We start from the raw sequence: 19534 nt of genomic DNA on the forward strand, positions 1-19534 counted from the left end.
TATATATATATATATATATATATATATATATATATATATATATCAATATGATATACCCTTTCAGCCACCATTTATGTTGTGGCTGTGTAGTTTACAGCGATAACGGTGGTGAGTCCTCGATTTCAGGCAGAAGTGGAAAATTGAAGCTTGTCATTTTTAGTTGTCAACCTTCGAATTTGTCGGGTAAAATAATGACACTTGCCAGCTGTGTTTATCGTCGGTAGCTAGCTAACTAACGTTAGCTCCGTGAGTTGACGGACCACCAGTTGACTCTTTTGTGCTTCCATTGCCTGGTTAATGTTGTTATTGCTCTATTTAGACAAATTAAAGGACCTGGTTTAGGGAATGGATGGTGGTTTTGGTTAAATATCAAAGAGTCTGCAGTCATGGTAGTAGCTCTGTGAGGCCGCGCTACATGCTAATGCCAGCATGCTAATATGCTCACAATGACAGTGCTAACATGTTGATGTTTAGTGGGTATAATGTTTATAGTATTCCAGCATACCTGTTAAAGAACCTGTAGAACCTACTCAGTGTCCACAACCTCTTAAACAACCACTGAACCCCATACTCCTCCTCTAGACTTATAGAGAACATATTAAAGAACCAATAGAACCTCCTATAGAACCTTCGTAGTGACCCCTAGAACCAACTTAATGTCCACTAAAACCTCCTAACTCTCAGAAAAATTCTTCTAGACTTTTAGAACCTCTTAAAGAACCAACAGATCCTTGCAAAGACCACACAGAACCTACTCAGTGACCGTTAGAACCTCTTAAAGATTCTGTATAACCTCCTCACTGACCCCTAGAACATCCTAAAGGACCTGTAGAACAGCTTTTTATTTATTTATTTCAGTCAACCTATTTAACTAGGATGTCTCTTGAGATACGAGAGGGACCTGGCCAAAATGGTAACATAAAATAACTGTCATGTAGTTATGTAAAAACACACATCATTAATTTACAGCAATCGCATATAACACAACAGAACAAACAACAACCTCTTTAAGGATCCCTATAAAGTCCTTAAGTACCAATAGAACCTCTTGGAGGACCAGCAAATCTTGAAAACTTTGTCTATCCTTCTAGAAGCTCCTAAATAACACTAGAACCTATGTAACGAGCACTAGAAGCTGTTGGAGTTCCACTCAACCTAGTGAACCTCTCCTAGGCAAATATAACCTCTTAAAAAAAACAATAGAACCTCCTGAAAAACTTGCTGTACCACTGGCATGAACACAAAAATAAACCAGACCGGGATCTTTTCCCAAAACAGAACCAGGTGCTGTGAGAGTCTAAACAGAACCATAAACCAGTTTTAATGACGCTGGAGTCGCTACAGGTGGATGTTGTGCTGCAAGATCAGATATTTTGGTGGAAAACAAACACATTGGCTGTGAACATTTGACTGAATCGTTCAGTATCAACGTATTTTCATCACAACATTTCCTCATGATGTTAATAGAAAACGTGATCCGGTCGTAATTACGTTTCCTACAGAATGTATTTTCCGTTGCAGTTTACTGTAACGTGATCACTAGGAGACATGATTTCAAGGAACGCACAGTGCAAGATCCTTGCTGGTTTATTGTAATATGAATAAGCTTTGGGAGAAAAAGTGTAAACGTTTTTAGCTGTGCCAGCAGCGTGGCTCTATGAATAGAAACGCCGGCCTGTCGGTTGTTCCACCACTCAGACGGTCCAGACGAGAACATCTCAATGGGTATTGGATGGATTGGCATGAAATTTGGTTCAGACATTCGTGTTCCCCAGACGGTACAGATTCTACAGACTTGGGTGATCCTCGGACTTACCCTCTTGCGCATCATCGAGGTTGACGAATTTTGAATTTTTCGGGTTGAATTTTGTAAGGATGATCCTGTTTCCCACAGGGTGAATTGTAATCGCTTGGTGGTTCCTTTACATTTCAACTAGTGCTACCATCTGGTCAAGACTTCCTTTTGTCCACTACTTTGGTTCCTGACCAAATACCTGCAGAACTAATGGCATTCCAATCAGCCTCAGCTGGACTTTGTCTTAACCGCTAATTAGCAAATATTAGCGTGCTAGCACAGTAAAACGGAGAACGCGCTAAACGTTATACCTGCCAAACGTCAGCATGTTAGCAATCTCACTGTGAGCGCGTTAACATGCTGACGTTAGCATTTAGCTCGTGTCTGTGTCTGTACAGCGTTGCAGAGCTGCTAGCGCCCGCTGTAGTCTTGTTAAATGTTCTTTTAATGCTTTTCTGTGTGACGCACTTTGAATTATGACCGGGTTTGAAAGGTGTTATACAAATACAGCAGCGTCTCCCCTGCCCTGGCTGGAGGGTGAGGGAGGTGACAAAGAGGGAGAGAAAGGAGAATGTGGGAAAGGAGGATATGGCTAAGCGGAGGAAAAAAGATGGAAGTCAAAGGGAAGAGAGAGGGAGACTTCCAGCTAGCAGATGAATGATCCTGCATTTCTTATCACGTTCTTGCACATGGTGTGTACATGTGTGTTTCTATGTGTGTGTGTTTGTGTGTGTCTAGCCCTGCATCCTGGCTTGTCTAATTCTCTGTAAATCAGGTTTCTTTCCCCCATCCTTCCTCACACACACTTTTCCTCCTGTCCCTTTCTCACAGGCTGATCTTGTTGTATATTCACAGTGTGCTGAATTGCTATTGTGCATCATGTTAATGTTGCTGACAAATTACAACATGTAAATAGTGTCTGAGTAAACGGCGGTCCCTTGGCAGCGGGATAATGGAAGAGAGATTCAGCGGTTTATTGAATATTTTTCATAGGATTGAAGCTTGGGGCTAGCTGTCCTCTATTCTGTCATGGTTGTATAAAAGACAGAGGAGGGATCTGTGTGTGCAAATATAAGTGTGTGTGGGTGCGTGCGTGCGTGTGTGTGCGTGTGTGTGTGTGTGTGTGTGTGTGTGTGTGTGTGTGTTTAGCCAGAGGTAAAGGACGTGTCCTTTCGGAAGTGACTGTCTTATTTCACAGCACGCCTGGCTCTTTGTGTGCAGCATTAATCTTACCCAGGGTGGCAGTGATGGCTCTGTGTTTCATACGGAAACGCCGGAAGCACAGGAGCACATGGGTCACTGTTTGTTTTAACAACTCCAGCTTAAATCCTCTCTCTGACAAAACAAAAAAAGATGATGTTTCCTTCATATTTTCCAGTGTCATCATCGGTATAATCAGTGTCAACTATCTGAGTACCCTTTTTAGAAAAATTTAGAATTTCTAAAAAGGGCCGGCTAATCTGACAGAGTACCCATTTCACTTTCACCACGTTATTCAGTCTGACATTGTGGTATATTGGCTGTAGTGTTACTGCCCTAACTACAGTTGTGAAGAAAGTAATCCGACCCTTTACTTAAGTAAAAATACTAATACCATAATGTAAAAATACGCCATTACAGGTAAAGATCCTGCTTTGAAAATGTTAGTTAAGTACAAGTATGTAAAAGTATTAACAGAAAAATTGTGAAGTATCAAAAACAAGTAAATGGCTCAAATTCAGAAAAATGTCCACTGTGAGTGTTACTGTTCCATATTGTATCACTGGATTATCAGAACTGATGCAGCCGGTTGAGGTGGAGCTGATTTTTCAGGTATTTTCTAAAGGGCTGCGACAAATTCTTTAGTTCATTCTGGATTAATCCCCTGATTATTTTCTCGATTAATCAATTGATTGTTTGTTTTGTAAACATTCAGAACACAGTGAGATATTGCGTCATAATGTTTTGTAATTGTAACTTCTCACATTTGAGAAGCTCGAACCATTCATGCATGAAAATGGTAAGTGGCGAACGGACTGCTCTTACACAGCCAATGACCCGATGATGCATCAGAGGCAATTTTGGGGCTCGGTATTTTGCCCCAGGACACTCCGACATGCGGACTGGAGGAGCCGGGGATCGAACCACCGGCCTTCCAGTTTGTGGGCGACCCGCTGTACCTCCAGTCGCCTTAAACCATTAAACAATGATGAAAATAGTTGCCAGTTAATTTACTCTCAGTTAACAAATAAATGAATCAACTAACCTTTTTTGCTCGACTTGTATAAAATGTCGGGTCGTTTCATCTGTTAAAAAACATCCTATTTTATCAGCTCTTCATATGTTTTGTATGTAAAGTATTAATTTGTAAAGTAACCAGTAACTGTAACTGTCAGATAAATGTAGTGTAGTGAAAAGTACAATATTTCCCTCTGAAAATGTGGTGGAGTAGAAGTACAAAGTACTCATGAAGAGTAAAGTACAAGTACTTCCAATTTGTGTTTAGTTACAATGCTTTAAGTGTGACAGTGTTTTCCAGGAGCAGTTAACTGAATAACTGTCACATAGATCAAATAAATATGCTCATTTAAGAGTTGTTATTTTTGTAAGTTGATTTACAACAACCTGTAACAACCCGTTCACGTGTTGTTTGTGGAGCTGCAACTACTGATTGTTTTCAGTAAAAAAAAAAAAAAAAAAATAGCAGCAAATCTTCACAGAGAACGTTTTGGTGTTTTTCATGCAGGTATCAAGACTGATTCACTTTATTCTCGGCATCTAGTCGAAGCCAAAGGTCAGTGACAGGATGTAAACTCCAGTCTCCAGCATAAAAGCCAGGTGGTGTGGAGATGGAGAGGATAACTGCTCATCGATGCGCCTGCCCCCTCACCTTCGCTAACCATCGTATGTTTACAGTCATTTTGCCTTTTGGATGACGTATAATCAATATTTCTGGCAACTCCTGAATCGTCTATAATTTCATCATGTCGGAGTTTTCTCCATAACAGTGAAACAGTGTAGAGCTAAATTTGCCTCCGGCCTGATTATTCATTGTATGTTAACCAAGATAATGTGTCCTGGAAAGCTGACCCTGGATCTGCCAGCAACGATCCAATCGCCAGCGCCGTGAGCACTCACGACGTCTTATTAACTCCTCGTTAATGTGTCTCACAAGTTATTTGGTTTGTTTGCGCTCGTGCGTTGTATTTATCTGTGACGTGTTTGCTCACACGCTGGGACGCACAGCGATTCCTGCAGGCTTGCGTGGCGAACGCTGGCCCGTGGCCCATTGCGGTCGGCAGCCCAGCACAGAGCTTCAAGCGTTCATATACGTTAAAAGCGCTTTAGTTTCCCCTTCAAATACATTCATTCTGGAGTCTTTCCACAGTTATTTGGTTTCCAGCATCTGGCAACGCTGACCACCGGCGCCCCCTCCGTCCTCTCTACTCTGGTTGTCTATAGGCTACTGCAGCAAACAGAGGCATTGCTGTGTGTGTGCAATGCTGGGAAGTGTGCTGTTGGTCCACGGAGCCACGGAAACTGAGCCAGGAACAGTTTGTCTCTGCTCAGTCAACACATAATGATGGCATTATGATCATCCCGCTCAGCCTCCCTTTGTTGACCACGGTGCGGGATTTGCACACATTGCCGCACACGCTCAGACACGTGCGTGCGCGCGCACACAGAGATTTGTCCGACTCACTGCTGCGACGGGACTGGTTCAGGTAAAGTCGGCACAAACCGGTCCGAGCAACATCGAGAAACGGGTTGTGTTATTTAATTGGAGCTTAGTGAACCACATGTGCGCGGCGTGGGCCCACAGGGCGTGATGCGGCAATACGGCCTGATGTTTGGTGAGTCTGCCACCGGAGGCCTGAGGCACACCCAGCTGGAAACGGGATGGGATTAGGAGGGGTACACCACGAGGAATGGCGCAAGGGACCGACAAAGGAAATCAACTGCTTTCCTGTGACAAATTTGGTTTGGAGAGAACAGCCCCCCCCCAAAAAAAAGAGTCAACTCACTTTTTCCTTTTTTTTTTTTGTTGCCAGTTATCGAAGGAGAGGCTGACATTTTTCCAAATCTGCTTTGAAACAACCCTGACATGCCCATGTGTACTGAACAGACGAGATCTGGAGCGCACAGCTTCTCCCCCCCGCCTCCCCCATTTCTCTCCTCTCAACCCAACCGGTCGAGGCAGACGGCCCCCCCAACCCTGAGTCCGGTTCTGTCGGAGGTGTCTCCCTGTTAAAAGGGAATCTTTCCTCTCCTTTGTCACCGAGTGCTTTCTCGTGGTGGAACTGTGGGGTGTCTCTCTGTAATATTATAAGGTCTGTAAAGTCCCTTGAGATAATGTGTGTTGTGATTTTGCGATGATTTGGTGCCGTATAAATAAAATTGAATTGAACTAAATTGAAAAGTAATAGCTTTTATTAAGTTGCAGGCGCTAATGTTTGGAGATGAATGTTTTCCTCCGAGTAGGAAGAGGCAGGGGTGGTGTAGACTAAACTTTTAAAAGCCTGCGCCCAGCTAACGGCTCTCTCTCACAGGGAGGACAGGTTCTGGGCCTTGCGTGAATCTAGCCAATGCCATATCGTCGCAGCATATACAGTATAAATACACTGTAAATCATAAAAATATCCTAGGAAGGATCAAACCTTTTAGGAAACATCATAGGGCATCATAAAACACGGATGGATTAATGTCTCCGAACATTCGATTCAATTCAATTGGAGAGGAAAAACTCCCTTCACGGAAAAACAGAACTTAATCCCAGTTCATTAGTGTTCAGTGTATAAATCCAGAGGAAATGTTTTCAATACCCCAGGATTTCAGGGCGGCGAGCTGCAATACCCATGATGTACGTTCACATAATGACGTGCCATCGCACATTCACGATACAGCGATAAGGCTCCTTCAGACCGACGGCCATTCACCACACGGCCGGGACAGATGACGCTCGTGCTACTGCAGGTTCTAAACAACTGGATTTTCAATGTCTTCCCCAAACAAATGGGTGAACAAATGGGGGGTGGGGGGGGTGGGGTATCCAAGTGGACAGCGAAGATTTGGAAAAATATAAATGGACAAGACAGTCTTATAGGTTTTGTGCTCATCTTAATGCGGAGAAGATAAATCCCTCGAAGGAGAATCACTGAGACACAGGCGTTTTAAATACCACAATGCTTTATACGCTGAACCCTGCGCCCCAGGTCTCATCTCTCCAGACCCGGCCTCCTTTGTCCTTTCTGCCGAGGCACCGGTTTGAGCTTTAGTTGGCTAATGGAGACTCCTCCGACCTCACGCCCGCGAGTTCTTCGTGGGTCGCTGCAACTGTTCCCCCTGTCCACACTGAGCACCGAGAGAGCCCCTGCATTCTCAGGTTCAGGTGGAGATAATATGAGGCTCCAGCCGTCTCAGTTCAATCAAGTGGGGATCTTCCAAAGTCACTGTCTCATTAGAACCAAATTTCTCCTTCATCGAAGTTATTTTTAGGCAAAATTACCAAGCTTCTTATCTGGATTAGGATTCCCTGCTTTTCTTCATCTTTATCTTATCTTATCTTAACACACAAAATAATTACACAACACACTGTCATACATACACAGAAACACACACAAATACAAATGTAAATATGCAGTTCTCCCACCAACATAAACAACTCAAACCTGTGCCAAGTTTAACTTGTAAGTCTTATATTTTGTTACAGTCGCCGTTGTTCTTTGTAATATGTCCCGTTGAAATCGAAACTAAGGGAAAAAAAGAATCGCAGGATGTCAGCGATGTCGGTCACATTTTATAGACGTGATTAATCTATAACCTAATCGGTGGATTCATCGAATCTGAAAATCATCAGTAGTTGCAGCTCTAAAAACAGAACAGATCTATAGGTTGTTACAGGTTGTTGTAAGTCAACTTATAGAAATAACTCTTAAATAAACATTTCTTTAATCGATAGCACATGATGGTGGTCGAGCTTCCTGCTCCTCAGTTTCTCTTTGTCGCTGCTGATTAGTTGGAACAAGTCAACAAAATCTTTCATTTAGTTGCTGAGTCTAACTCAGTCTGAGGCCTCATATTATTTTCAGCTGCACTTTGGAGTAAAGTTTTTGCGTTCGCTTGAGGATGGAATCTCTTTTTGGCCAAATGAGGAGGAGGAAAAATTGCTTTCCGTGTGCTGTACATGGGGACATGTCAGTGTTGTTTCAAGACAGACCTAACATATGGGAATGAATTATTTATTCTCCGCCTTGCTGCCTCAAACATTTGCCTTTACACAACCACACACACCACACGCCACCTCACCACAGTTTCTCTTGACGTGATGATCTCAGCCTCTCGCCTCACACACCTTCACTGTAGCTGGACCGTGTCGGTATCATAAGCAGTTTGGCTTCACGTCTACCGGCGTTAAAGTCAGTCAGTTTTGTTGTATCGCACCATTTTTTACAAATGAAAAAAAGGGGGAAAAACTAAAAACTTATCACGTCTATCTGTAAAATCAAACTAAACGCTTTGTTTTGTAAACAGGGGGTTATTAATGGTAGTTGTCAATTTACTTTGTGTAGTTTGTGCGATCACATGAATGTATTAAACAAACTACTGCAATATTGGCACTAAAGCAGCAGTTTTATTGTGTTAAATCAGTCAAATCTTGACTGAATGTATTCTGATAAATCATTTAAAAATGACAGGCAACAGAAAAGTAATGAAAACAGGTCCCATCTGCTCGGGTTGTTACTGTGCCACTCATTGTGAACAGAAAACAGAAAGATTACCTGTCCATGTCATAGTCGCACGTGTGACGCTGCGTTTATTCATATCAGGGGTTTGCAGACGGTTCCTCTGGGGAAAAACCAGTTGGGGCTCACCTGTCTCTTATGGATCAATCAGTACGTCGTGGTGGGGGTCTGCTTTACGGGAGACTGTGAGGAGCTGATTCAGTTGGTCACGGCTGATAATGTATCCCGCAGCAGCACAGACTTTCAAGCTTGCGTGGTCGACCGCGCTTTACAAGGCTGCCCCAGTGTCGTCGCATTGAAGGGAAATTCCAATTTCACATCACGCTGGGCTTGTTTTGTAATTTTGACCATCACTCCTGCTGGTAGTAATAACACTGTCTTCGATTAGAAGAAGAGGAACGAAGCACGAGCAGATGATGACTGTACTTGCTGCAGTTGTGTGCACACAGTTAGTCTTTGCAATGAGGGACGATTACGGAACTAAACCCAGTAACTACAGTAACCTAACCCTCTAAAAACTCTCGTCAGCTCACACACTCGATCCTGCCCAACCTGCCCATCGAGGGACGTCACTGTCGCTTGAGCGAACTCACCGGTTCTACCATTAGACAAGTCGGTCGAACGAGGCTCCGGCACAGTGTCCGAGTAAACGACGTCCTCATCTGAGTACACCGCACAGCCTTTCAAGTTGCACTATATTAGTCAAGCGTGTGCATTTTGCCAACTGAGGGGCATGCAGGTGTAAGAATTCAGCCCAGTTGGAGAGGTGAGAGCTGCAATGTCGCTCGCCCTTTCGGGACCTGAAGAAGGGAAATGATGGAACCTGCCGATAGTCTGTCAAAAGATCGGAATTGTCGATGAATTTGTCAGCATCAACCCGATCGATGCAGTCATCAGTGCGTGGTAGAGGGTACGAGTTGGGTTTAGTGACGCTGTTGTCCTTCCTAAAATTAGAGCAAAAACAAGGGGCGTTCTACGAGTTTGGCACAAGCAAACGAGGCAAAGCTCAGCTTGAGGATGAAGGTTGTGTTTTCCAGCATGTCAAAACAGGCATGATGCACATTTCTGGATTCAGTGTGACTGTGTGAGCAAAGACCACACCTCTAGAGTTGATTGGGAATAAACCTCCACAGACCTGCTTAGAAATCATAAAAGATGTTCCGTGTAACTGCAGAACTGGCCTGAGAATCATCAGGTTTTTAGGTTTTCCTCAGTATCACATTAACCCGGTGATAGCTGTCTGTACATCCGGTGTACATGTGGGCGTACGCTACAGGAACTGCCACTAGTTAACCCGGTATATTTTTAATGGGGACAGTTTGCCAGTATAATTAGAGCTGTTGTTTCAAAACTTTGAGCATGATTATCCCTAAATATTAGTAAGACCAAGAACTATAATAGGTGTGACAGAATCCAGAGGTGTAAATCTTTTTCACGTTGCACCATAAACGACATGGGTGGGGTGTTGGGTAGGCGACTTTGAAAACCCCTACTTCTACCGTGACGTAAGAAAAAGATCTTTGGCCGCTGGTGATCAACGACTGTCCTGTAAAAAACGAGCACACAGTTCATCCGCGCAGCAGCTTATTACCACCCATAGTCACGTTTTATCATCAGGCGACCTCTAATGGCCGTGGGAATTATGACCCGGAGCAAAGGAGGGAGTCAGGTGACATCAATTAAAAAGGGACACAGTCCACGCTAGGAGGGGGTCTGGGTGGACGGACACGTCGACAAAATGCAGGACTTTCACACAGGAGACAACTGTTGGTTTTTCTTTTAAAATCAGTGACTGATCCTCAGCCTTAACCACATGTTTGTTATTGTAACCTTGACGACGAAGGTCGTCTAACCCTGAGCAGGTACTTATTTTGCCCCAACCCATAATCTTTTCCTAAACCTGACCAAACCATGACTGTTCCGTGAGCTTCACACCTGCCGACGTTCGGGCACAGATTCAGGGGACGCTCCCGTGGGTTTTATCAGAGTGTGGGGACAGATGACCTATATGGTCCTTCACGGTTATTATAATTTTATTGTCTTGTGTTTATCAATATTCAGGATTATAGGACTGGACTTCAGAGTCTGCGTTACAGAATAATGTTCAGGTCTGTGTTGTGGAGATTTTGTTGGTTATTGACCCACTCGTCAGTGAAGAAAGCGTTCGGGAGCCCAAGATGTCTTTTTCTGAAAATATTTATTGAAGCTTGGCCGAGGAGAATGGAGAAATTATCAGTACAAGTTTACGGCGTCTCCATCCTGAAGCTCGTTCCCCTGTCCTCAGTCTTTTAACCCCTACAGACGATGCTGCCAATACTTTACGCCCAGAAATGGTCGAGCTCGCTGCCTCCACAGTTTGTGGAGTTGGTCTGTTGGTTTGCTGTTCTGTAAACAGGGAAATGTTTTTACCCGTGTTAGTTCAGATCACGTTGCACGTGGCCTTCAGTGTAACGTCGGCGCATGCCGGTCTGGAGCCGCCGTTATCTGGCTCTGCCCCTGGATTCTAGCGGACCCCAATCTGTGGCGTCTAGGGAGGCAAAAGCAGCCATCTGCTTTGACCTTGGCCGCTACAGCAACGCTGCTTCGCTTTTATCAGAACGGCTCCGTTTTCCCCAAATAACCTCCGACGGCTGCCCGACGTCTCAGGGAGAGAAGACGGTTTGCCTCAAAGAAAGATTCGCTGCTGCTTCGCCCGAGACCTCAAGGCCCACGCTTGACCTGCCTAACCCAACAGAAAATTCTCTAACAGTCTTTCCTGGTGAGTCCGGCTTTAAGGTTTTATGTTCTGGATTTGGTTATGGGCCTTGGTCCAGTCCTCTTCAGAAATGCTGTTGTGTTCAGGGTTTAACAGCTCAGTCTTCGGGTCAGGGTCTGATCAGCCTTCCACTCTGTTCTCTCTCCTCTGCTTCCTCTGCAGAGCCCTCTCCCACTCTCTTAGTCTCCACTCTTCTTCACCTGTGTGTTTATCTGCAGCCTGCAGATTTGTCAGCTCCCCCTCTCCTCTCCCTCAGGATTTGCTTCTTCCCTTCGTTTCATCAGAGGAAAACGTCTCCTCTCTCTCCATGGTAACGCCGGCTGTTTTCATCTGGTTGAATTTCATTACTCTGTGTGTTTATGCATCTTAACAAACCCTGTGTGTGTGTGTGTGTGTTTGCTGAGTGTGTGGTGACAACCTATTAGTGTAAGAGCGGCGTTATGTGTGACGTCTGTACATCCATTTGTGTGCAATTAGTACTCATACGTGTGTGTGTGTGTGTGTGTGTGTGTGTGTGTTGGAGATGAAAAGGGTCAGCGTTCTTTTGAAGCCTGAATTTCTCCATCAACTGAGAAAGGGAGCTGGGAGCGAGGGATGAGAAGGAACCGATGAGAACAGAGAAAAGGAAAAGGAGAGGAGCGTTAAAGTGTAAAAACAAATATTTTATAGAGAAGTCTGAGGAGAGAGGAGAGAAAACTGGCAAATGAGGAGAGAAGAGGAAACAAGGAGAGGAGGCAAAAGAAAACAAAACAGAGGAGTGGAGAAGAAACAGGGGACAGAAAGAAAGTAGAGGAGGCACGGAGAGAAGAGGGAACGAGGGAAGGGCAAAGGAAACTGGCGGAGAAGGAGAAACAAGAAGAGTTGAGAAGAGAGATAGGAAAGAAGGAAACTAGAGGGGAGGAGGAGATGAAACAAGAGAAGAGGAGATGAAATGAAGAGAGGAAACAAAAGGAGACGAACGGAGAGGAGGTGAAAGGACACAAGAGAAAAAGAGAGAAAACAGAAGACGAGAAGGGGCGGGAGACAAAATAAAAGAACAAACAAAGGGAGGGGGAAGAGTGGAAACGAGGAGAGGAGATGAGAGGAAAGGAAAGAAGAGGTGAGGAAGCAAGGAAATGAGAGAAAAGGAAGCAAGGGGAGAGGAAACAAGATGAGAGGGGAGGAGACAAGAAGAGGAAAGAAAACAGGTGACAGGAGAGGGGACAGGAGCAGAGGAGAAGTAAGGAAAGGAAACAAAAAGAGAGGACAGGAGACAAAAGGAGGAAAGGAACCAAGAACCTGAACTGATGAAATTGAGAGGATAAGAGCAGAGGAGTCAAGGAGAGGAGGAAACACTGAGGATGAAGAACAGTTCAATCTGCCACTTGCTATATCACAAACTCTACAATATCTGTCTGTCTGTTTAACCCCCACCCTCCACCCTCCACCCAACCTCAAACTCTCTTTTTACTCACTCCTCCTTTCCTAAGTTTACACTCCTTCCTCCTGTCCACCATGCACCCTTCCTCTTAACCCCCCCCCCAATTGTTCCAAATCAATACAGCTTAACCTTTCCTTCCTCTCTTTAACCTTTTCAACTTTCTAGTTGTGCATGTGTATAACGTGATTAGCCACAGTTGGCTCAGTCTGGAATGAAAGAGGAGACTGATTGGACTTATCTCTCCCGGTAGCAGGTGGATGTTCGTGGTGGAGGGAGACGTGAGCGTTTTCACTGCTTCTGTTTTTTTTTTTTTTTTAACATTCATACCTTTGAAGTTTGGGGTGAAAAACATAAATTGAAGCTGCATCGTTGCAGTGAGAGGGAACAGAAATTTGACTTTCTTAAGCAGAATTTCAGCATGGTGACAATTCAGTACTGCAGGGTGTAATTATAGTTAGTGAGGGAGGTAGTTTCCTTTCCATTGTCAAAGCCTTTCTGAAGCAGGATTAAGGGAAAGCGTATTGTATGCGGTAAGTGGTGTGTGCCTTAACCCTTCTGTTATCAAGATGCCCCCAGTTTTCATATCTGAGAGTTGAAGTTATCCGCTGACAGCAGATCAGCTGATGACAGTCATCTGGACTCGCCGTTTTGGCTGAAAAATGGTCGTCGGATCATTTTACAGTGTAAAACTAAACTTGACAGCTCTTTCCGGTGGTAAACCAGTCTCTTAGGCCTCACAGGTAATTAACAACAACAAATACATTTTGAGAGAAGTGGGAATACGTCTTTAAACAACATAATGAGAACATTTTGTCGATGAACGTGTCTGCAAAGACCCAAAATATTGAAGCATCCACTGACAATGTGCTTTAGTCATTTCCCTAAAGAAATCCCCTTGTACACGCTAAAATATCATCAATACATTATTAATGTTTTCCTATGTATCGGTTTAGTCGCTCCCAGGTCTCGGTTAAGGTCCAGGAAAGGTGGTGGTCTTGGTCAAGCGAAAGCTAACAGTGACTGGAAGCAGGAGACAGGACGAGGTTTCTCTGTTAGCAGTGTTTCTGTTGCCTGAACCAACAACACACAGGACCCCGGATCTTTCTGCCGTCAAAGAACTGTCCTGAACTTTTTCTCAAAATGTCACTGCGGTACAAAACCACAGCGCGTCCTTCGCTCGTAAAAGAAGAATGTTGCCGCGGAATGTAATTCAGGCGTCAATTACGTTACGCTCAAAATGTACTTGAGCGACGGAGACACTGTCTCTGAGTGGTCTCAAACGTACCGAATGTTTCATTTGTTGGGCTCTTGTTGGGTTTAAGCTACTGAAACTCTTGTGGTGGAAAAAGACTGTGGTTGTGGTGAAGCATTACGAAAGCCGAGGCTCGTGCTTCGGGACGGCAGCACCACCATCTTTCCTGGAACTTAACCAAGAGCTGCGAGTGCCTGAACAGAACCGTGTGAAGTCTAATGCGGCCAGATGTGGTAGGAAAACTAATGATATGTATTGACGGTCAACATTTTGCAGCTCCGGTCAATATAAATTCTTCTGCGTTAAGTTGACAAAACACCCGAATCCCGGCGGCGTTACTTTTATTCACCGTTTAAGCCTGTGGAGACATTGCGCTTCATTTACACATTTCGATCTTCCACCATTAGGAACAACACAGAAATGCACGGTTTCACATTGTGTGCACATAAGAAAATGTAACTGTCTAAGTTTTAGTGTCCCGTGTTTGAACCTTGATAATAAATCGGTGTGTGGAACTGTGACTAAGCAGAGATTAAACTGAAAGCAGCGGCAGTACATTAGCAGTGATACACCTTCAGCACTTACAGCTAATCAGACAGAATGAAAACCCAGAGGCATTAAAAGGTGACAATGAAAGCAATTTTCTCTGTCATTTCCTTTTGTTTGTGGCTACATTTGAAGTTCACCACTGAAGTTTACACTATCCGTCAAAAGTTTTAGAACATCTCCATTTTCCCAGTTGTTACAGAAATTTACATAATTCAGTGTCTCGGCTTTTCTGAAATTAAAGCGTAGAACAAATAAATAATAGACTGAACAAAACAAAAAAAACAAGGAATCGTGGAATCTTAAATGTATCTAAATTTCTGACTCATCCAGCAGCCGAACTCACTCCTGACGTTTCTTTCTACATTGTTCAGGAAGCTGGTCCCAACTCTGTGGCAGAAGTTCCCATCAACGTGTTGCACCTGCAGGTTGCTTTGCTTTCAGCCTCTGTCCAGTTCATCCCAAACCGGCTCAACGGGGTTCAGGTCTGGAGACCGTGCCGGTCTTCCATCATGTGAAGCCTCCGTCTGGTCCTGTTCTTCTAACGTTCTGGCTCATTATCTTGCTGTAGGACGAAGCCCTGACCAACCAGTCTGTCTTCCTCTGGTACTTGTCTCTCTCTCTCCAGTCTGAACCCAGTAAACCAGTAACTACTTCCTGCAGCACAGCGTTGACCTGATAATGAATCAGAGGGTGTAGCAACACACTTTGTCCCGAATCTGCCTTTGTACAGACAGATTTGTTTGTAAGTCATCAGCAGAAGTTGGGGAACCTGTAGGAATAGTTTGCTTTAACTTCCGAGGCTTCATTTTCTTTCATTGCAGTAGGAAAGATGTGATTGAGCCAGTTTCTCCACCCCTGAAAACAAGGCCCGTTTTCTAGTTTGTTTGTTTTTTTGTTTTGTTTTTTTTTACCTTGGGCAGTTTACTGCTGACCTTTGTACCATTTGAGGTTTTTCACTGTACTTGAGCTGCTGAAATTTCAATAAAAACTGGAAAAACGGGGGTGTTCTAAAACATTTGACCGGTAGCGTCTATTTACTCAATGCCTCGCATTTTATAAAAATCTTGCCCTCACTGTTACACGGTCTCTGAGCATCAGATTTGTAACTGTAGATGAGCCTAGATAGAGTTTGAGTACCAAGGTTGGAATTTTTATTCGAGAAAATACACGCATTCAAAAATCTGCAGCAGTGATGATTGTACACGCAGCCACTCTCCGAGTTTTTAAACCGGCGAAGGACCTTGTGTCGACCTAGAGAAGGTTTCTGAGCACAGTACATGCTGATATTACAGTCCTTTGTGCGTGTGTGTGGGTGTGTGTGCCCCATCACTGACAGTGAATCCGGTGAACTGTGTTCTGTGAAGCGTGGGAAAGCTCTGCTGATTTGGCCAATTACAGCTCCGCTAACAAAAGGTCACCATTTCATTAAACACAACACATCACATCCGAGCCGAAGTCCTCCCGACCCTCAGAGAAAGACACAACAAGAACGAAAGGAACGGGGAGCGGACAGATGTGTGCAGAGGCAGATCGGAAGCAGATGTATTTCTCAGGACGTGTGTGTCACAAGAAATGTCGAGCAGGTGTCGCCCTCCGAGGGAACCGTCTGTGGCGCGTCCGTGTTTATGGCAGCCTCGCAGTCTGCTCCGCGCATATTTCACCGCAGTTCAACTCCACGACCCGGGAGAGGCCCGGCGGTGATGTGATGGAGCCAAAGCAGCCGTTATTTTCATCAGCGACTCCTTTGTTCATTATTTTCCTGATTAATCGATTTTGGTTTAAAAAAAAGCCACAAAGGGAGTAGGTTTCAGAAGCGGAGGCGACACAACTGAAATAAAACTCTTGGTGGTTATGACGGATGGACTTTTCATCATAAACATTAACACAAACCTCTGCTGTATTGTTAACGCACTAACCCAACTTCACCAAAATCCCGTTCGGTTTCCCCGACGATGTTGTATTCGCATGTGCAGATCCCTCACTGCTGCACGTGCTGCTGCTCCGTGACGAGCATAAAGTGTATCAGCCCTTTCATCGGCTCACATCTTCCCTCCTCCGGACTGCGGCGAACGCAAGGGCGGAGGACGACGCTCAGAGAGACTTCAGTGAGAAAATCGGCCTGAAACAACAGAAGTGAGATGGAGCTGATGTCTCCTCAGCCGCAGAGGAAATTACACCCTTGCAAATAGCAACGACATCTGATTAGAGACGTATAATAGAGAAAATACTAGGATATTAATAGTAACACAGTGACATCATTACGGCTGCAGCACACGGTTTCTGCAGGTGCGCCACAGGAGAATAGTTGAATTCATTGTTTCATTATCTACAGCTGTGTTTACGCCAGAGACCCGAGAGGCAGAGAAACGCAAACATGGAAGGCGACAGACCAAACTGCGACACGGCAGTGAGAAGTGGAAGAAGTCGCTATGCACCTGTGAGCTGGGACTTTGCATCGCACATCCACCCAGAACGACTAGCAACAACTTCTGTCTGCTACAAACATGAAGCGAGCAGGCAGACCAGCGTGTTTTGCTCAAGACTTTAGCAGAATATAAACAGAAGTTGTTGGGAGACAGACACGTAGAGGCTACAGGTTTTCACAAAACCTGCCAATCGGAGGACGTGACATGACACTGGCGTCTTACAACTGGGAACATGTAAAATAAATTTGCCAATCTTATAGAAAATCCGTTCACTTGAAATGCAAACAGCTCCCGGTCCAAACACTGCAGCCGGACGTCATCATCATCCGACAGCTGGGCTTCAACGTGTGGTTTTGGTTCCTTTGGGCCTCTGACCAGTGTTAGTTCGTTCTGCTGGGTGCTGAGACACATGTACAACAGTGTCGCGTCTCTGTGTCTGGCATCGTAAGGGAGAAAGAGCCTGCGTGCACAGGATGTGCGTATGAACTGTCTGGGCATTAGTCCTCAGAGACTCCAGGTCAACACGCATCTCTCACTCATTTTTTCTGCTGAGCCTCAGCATCTTCCTCTCTCTCTCACACACACACACACACACACACACACACACACACACACACACACACACACAAGCATACAACATCTATTCACTAACTAACATACAAGTGCTGTCTGGGCTTTAGCTTCGAAAAGCTCGCCTCACACTCTAAACAGCGAGAGCAAGAAGCTGTGTTAATACATGGTATCACCCCGGGAAAAAAGCAACCTGCCATTGACCTCCTATTCATTTCAGAAATCCTGAAAGAGCCGAACAGTTTCCAGGCTGCTGTGTTCTTTCTTGGAGGCCAGTTTTTCTTTTTTTTTTGGCTCAGTTTTACTCTTCTGCTGCTGTGGGGGGAGGAGGACGGTGGGAGACGTCTGTTAGCTGACAGTAAACCAGTTTAACAGTGAACCCACAGCAGACGTTCGCGCAGAGCTGTAGAGCTAAGACTCGGGTTGTTTCCTCGACCGCACTGGCGTGGTAAGACGGCGACTCCCCCTACGCCCGGGTGGGAGGAGAGTCGCACTAGAGGTTGTGGTGATGCGAATCCTGTGACTAACTGTGCCAAGAAACAGTGCGTCGCGCATGGTCCGCCTTTGTTCCATTTTATTTTGGTCCCTTTGGTGAAATCACGTCCACGTAAACCTCCCTGAAACCACACAACCCCACCTCTCCGTGCTTTCGTCATCTTTCCACGTGTATTGCATGTTTTTCAAACAGCTAACGTGGGGGAAAAAAACTCCGATTACGCCATCCAGCCAGATCGGAGACGAGTGAGTGATTCTCACCGGCTCTGTAGTCGATGACAGTGAGCAGGTTGTCGCACTGACGGCCTTTGCTTTGCCGCGACGACGCTCTGCAGCCGTCTGAAGGCAGCAGGTGTCCGTGCCTTCTGCGGTCTAACAGGAGTCAGGCCACAGTCACACGCGGCCGAAACGCCGGCGGCGTCAATGTCAAATTTGTGGAAATAAGTAAGTTTAGGAAAATGTCGAGCTAGTGCTTTGAGGTCAGCGGAAGGTGGAGCTTTTAATTAGATGTAAGTGAAATAAACACGTCCGGTCTCGTGCCTCCAGAACACGATTTTTCCTGAGCTTTAACCCAGAGCTGTAAGTACCTAAACAAAACCAGAAGACCCTTGATCGTGCTTTAGTTGCTTTGAGTGGACATTCTAGGAAAACTAGTGAAATATGTTGTGGTACACGATCGATGATATGGCATTACGTTTCTCTCGCACCAACGTGTATTTTCTGCCGCAAATTCTTGGAATACAGTCTGGCAGACAGGAATGCGGATGGATGTTTTCTTTAGTTTTTGTTAGGTGAAAAAGCTGCCTCAGTTTTATCACTTCATTGCCTCCTAATTGTCTCTTACAGTAGCAGCGCTGAGAGACAAACACGTATTCAGTTGCATCATTGGAGCATGTGTGTGCGCTGCATTTAAAAAACGAGTCAGGAATATTCTCCTGAGATGGAAGAGGGGAATAGACTGTCACGGTGAATACGCTGTCACTGGGTGGGGATGGATGCTAATGCCACCGTCTGCAGAGAGAGAGCAGCGTCAGAGGCCTGAAATCTGATGTTTCTGCTTAAAAAAAGAAAAAGAAAGTCAGAAAATCATGCGTGAGCTGCCACAATCAGGTTACGGAGGCATGTCGAGGTTATAAACTGTCATTCCCAGCCTCGTTCAACAGACGTCTAACGTACCGCTGCACCGTTTGCATGTTAATATTTTGGGTAAATGAATACATTTTGTGTCGGCGTTTAGGCTCGATAAAGGAAAAGGACGTTTAGCTCGGTATAGAGAAAAAGAGTGAGGACAAAGATACAGTTCCGAGGTACTTTACGCTTCTAGTCAACTACATGTGTATAAATCATAAAACTGTGTGTAAAACTCGAAACTCCAGCTCGGTGTTTCAGTGTGTTCGGGGTAGACGGAGCTTTTACAAATCGAAGACCTCGGCTGCTCAGTGAGGGACGGGGGCGGTGTGCCAATGAAGTCAAGAAGAAGACCTTCAGTCACCTCTAATTTTCTATGTGATCATTAATCAAAAGTCAGCACAGCTGAAGACGCAGCAGAG

Source organism: Xiphias gladius, chromosome 20, assembly GCF_016859285.1.
Source record: "Xiphias gladius isolate SHS-SW01 ecotype Sanya breed wild chromosome 20, ASM1685928v1, whole genome shotgun sequence".
Taxonomy (NCBI): Eukaryota; Metazoa; Chordata; class Actinopteri; order Istiophoriformes; family Xiphiidae; genus Xiphias; species Xiphias gladius.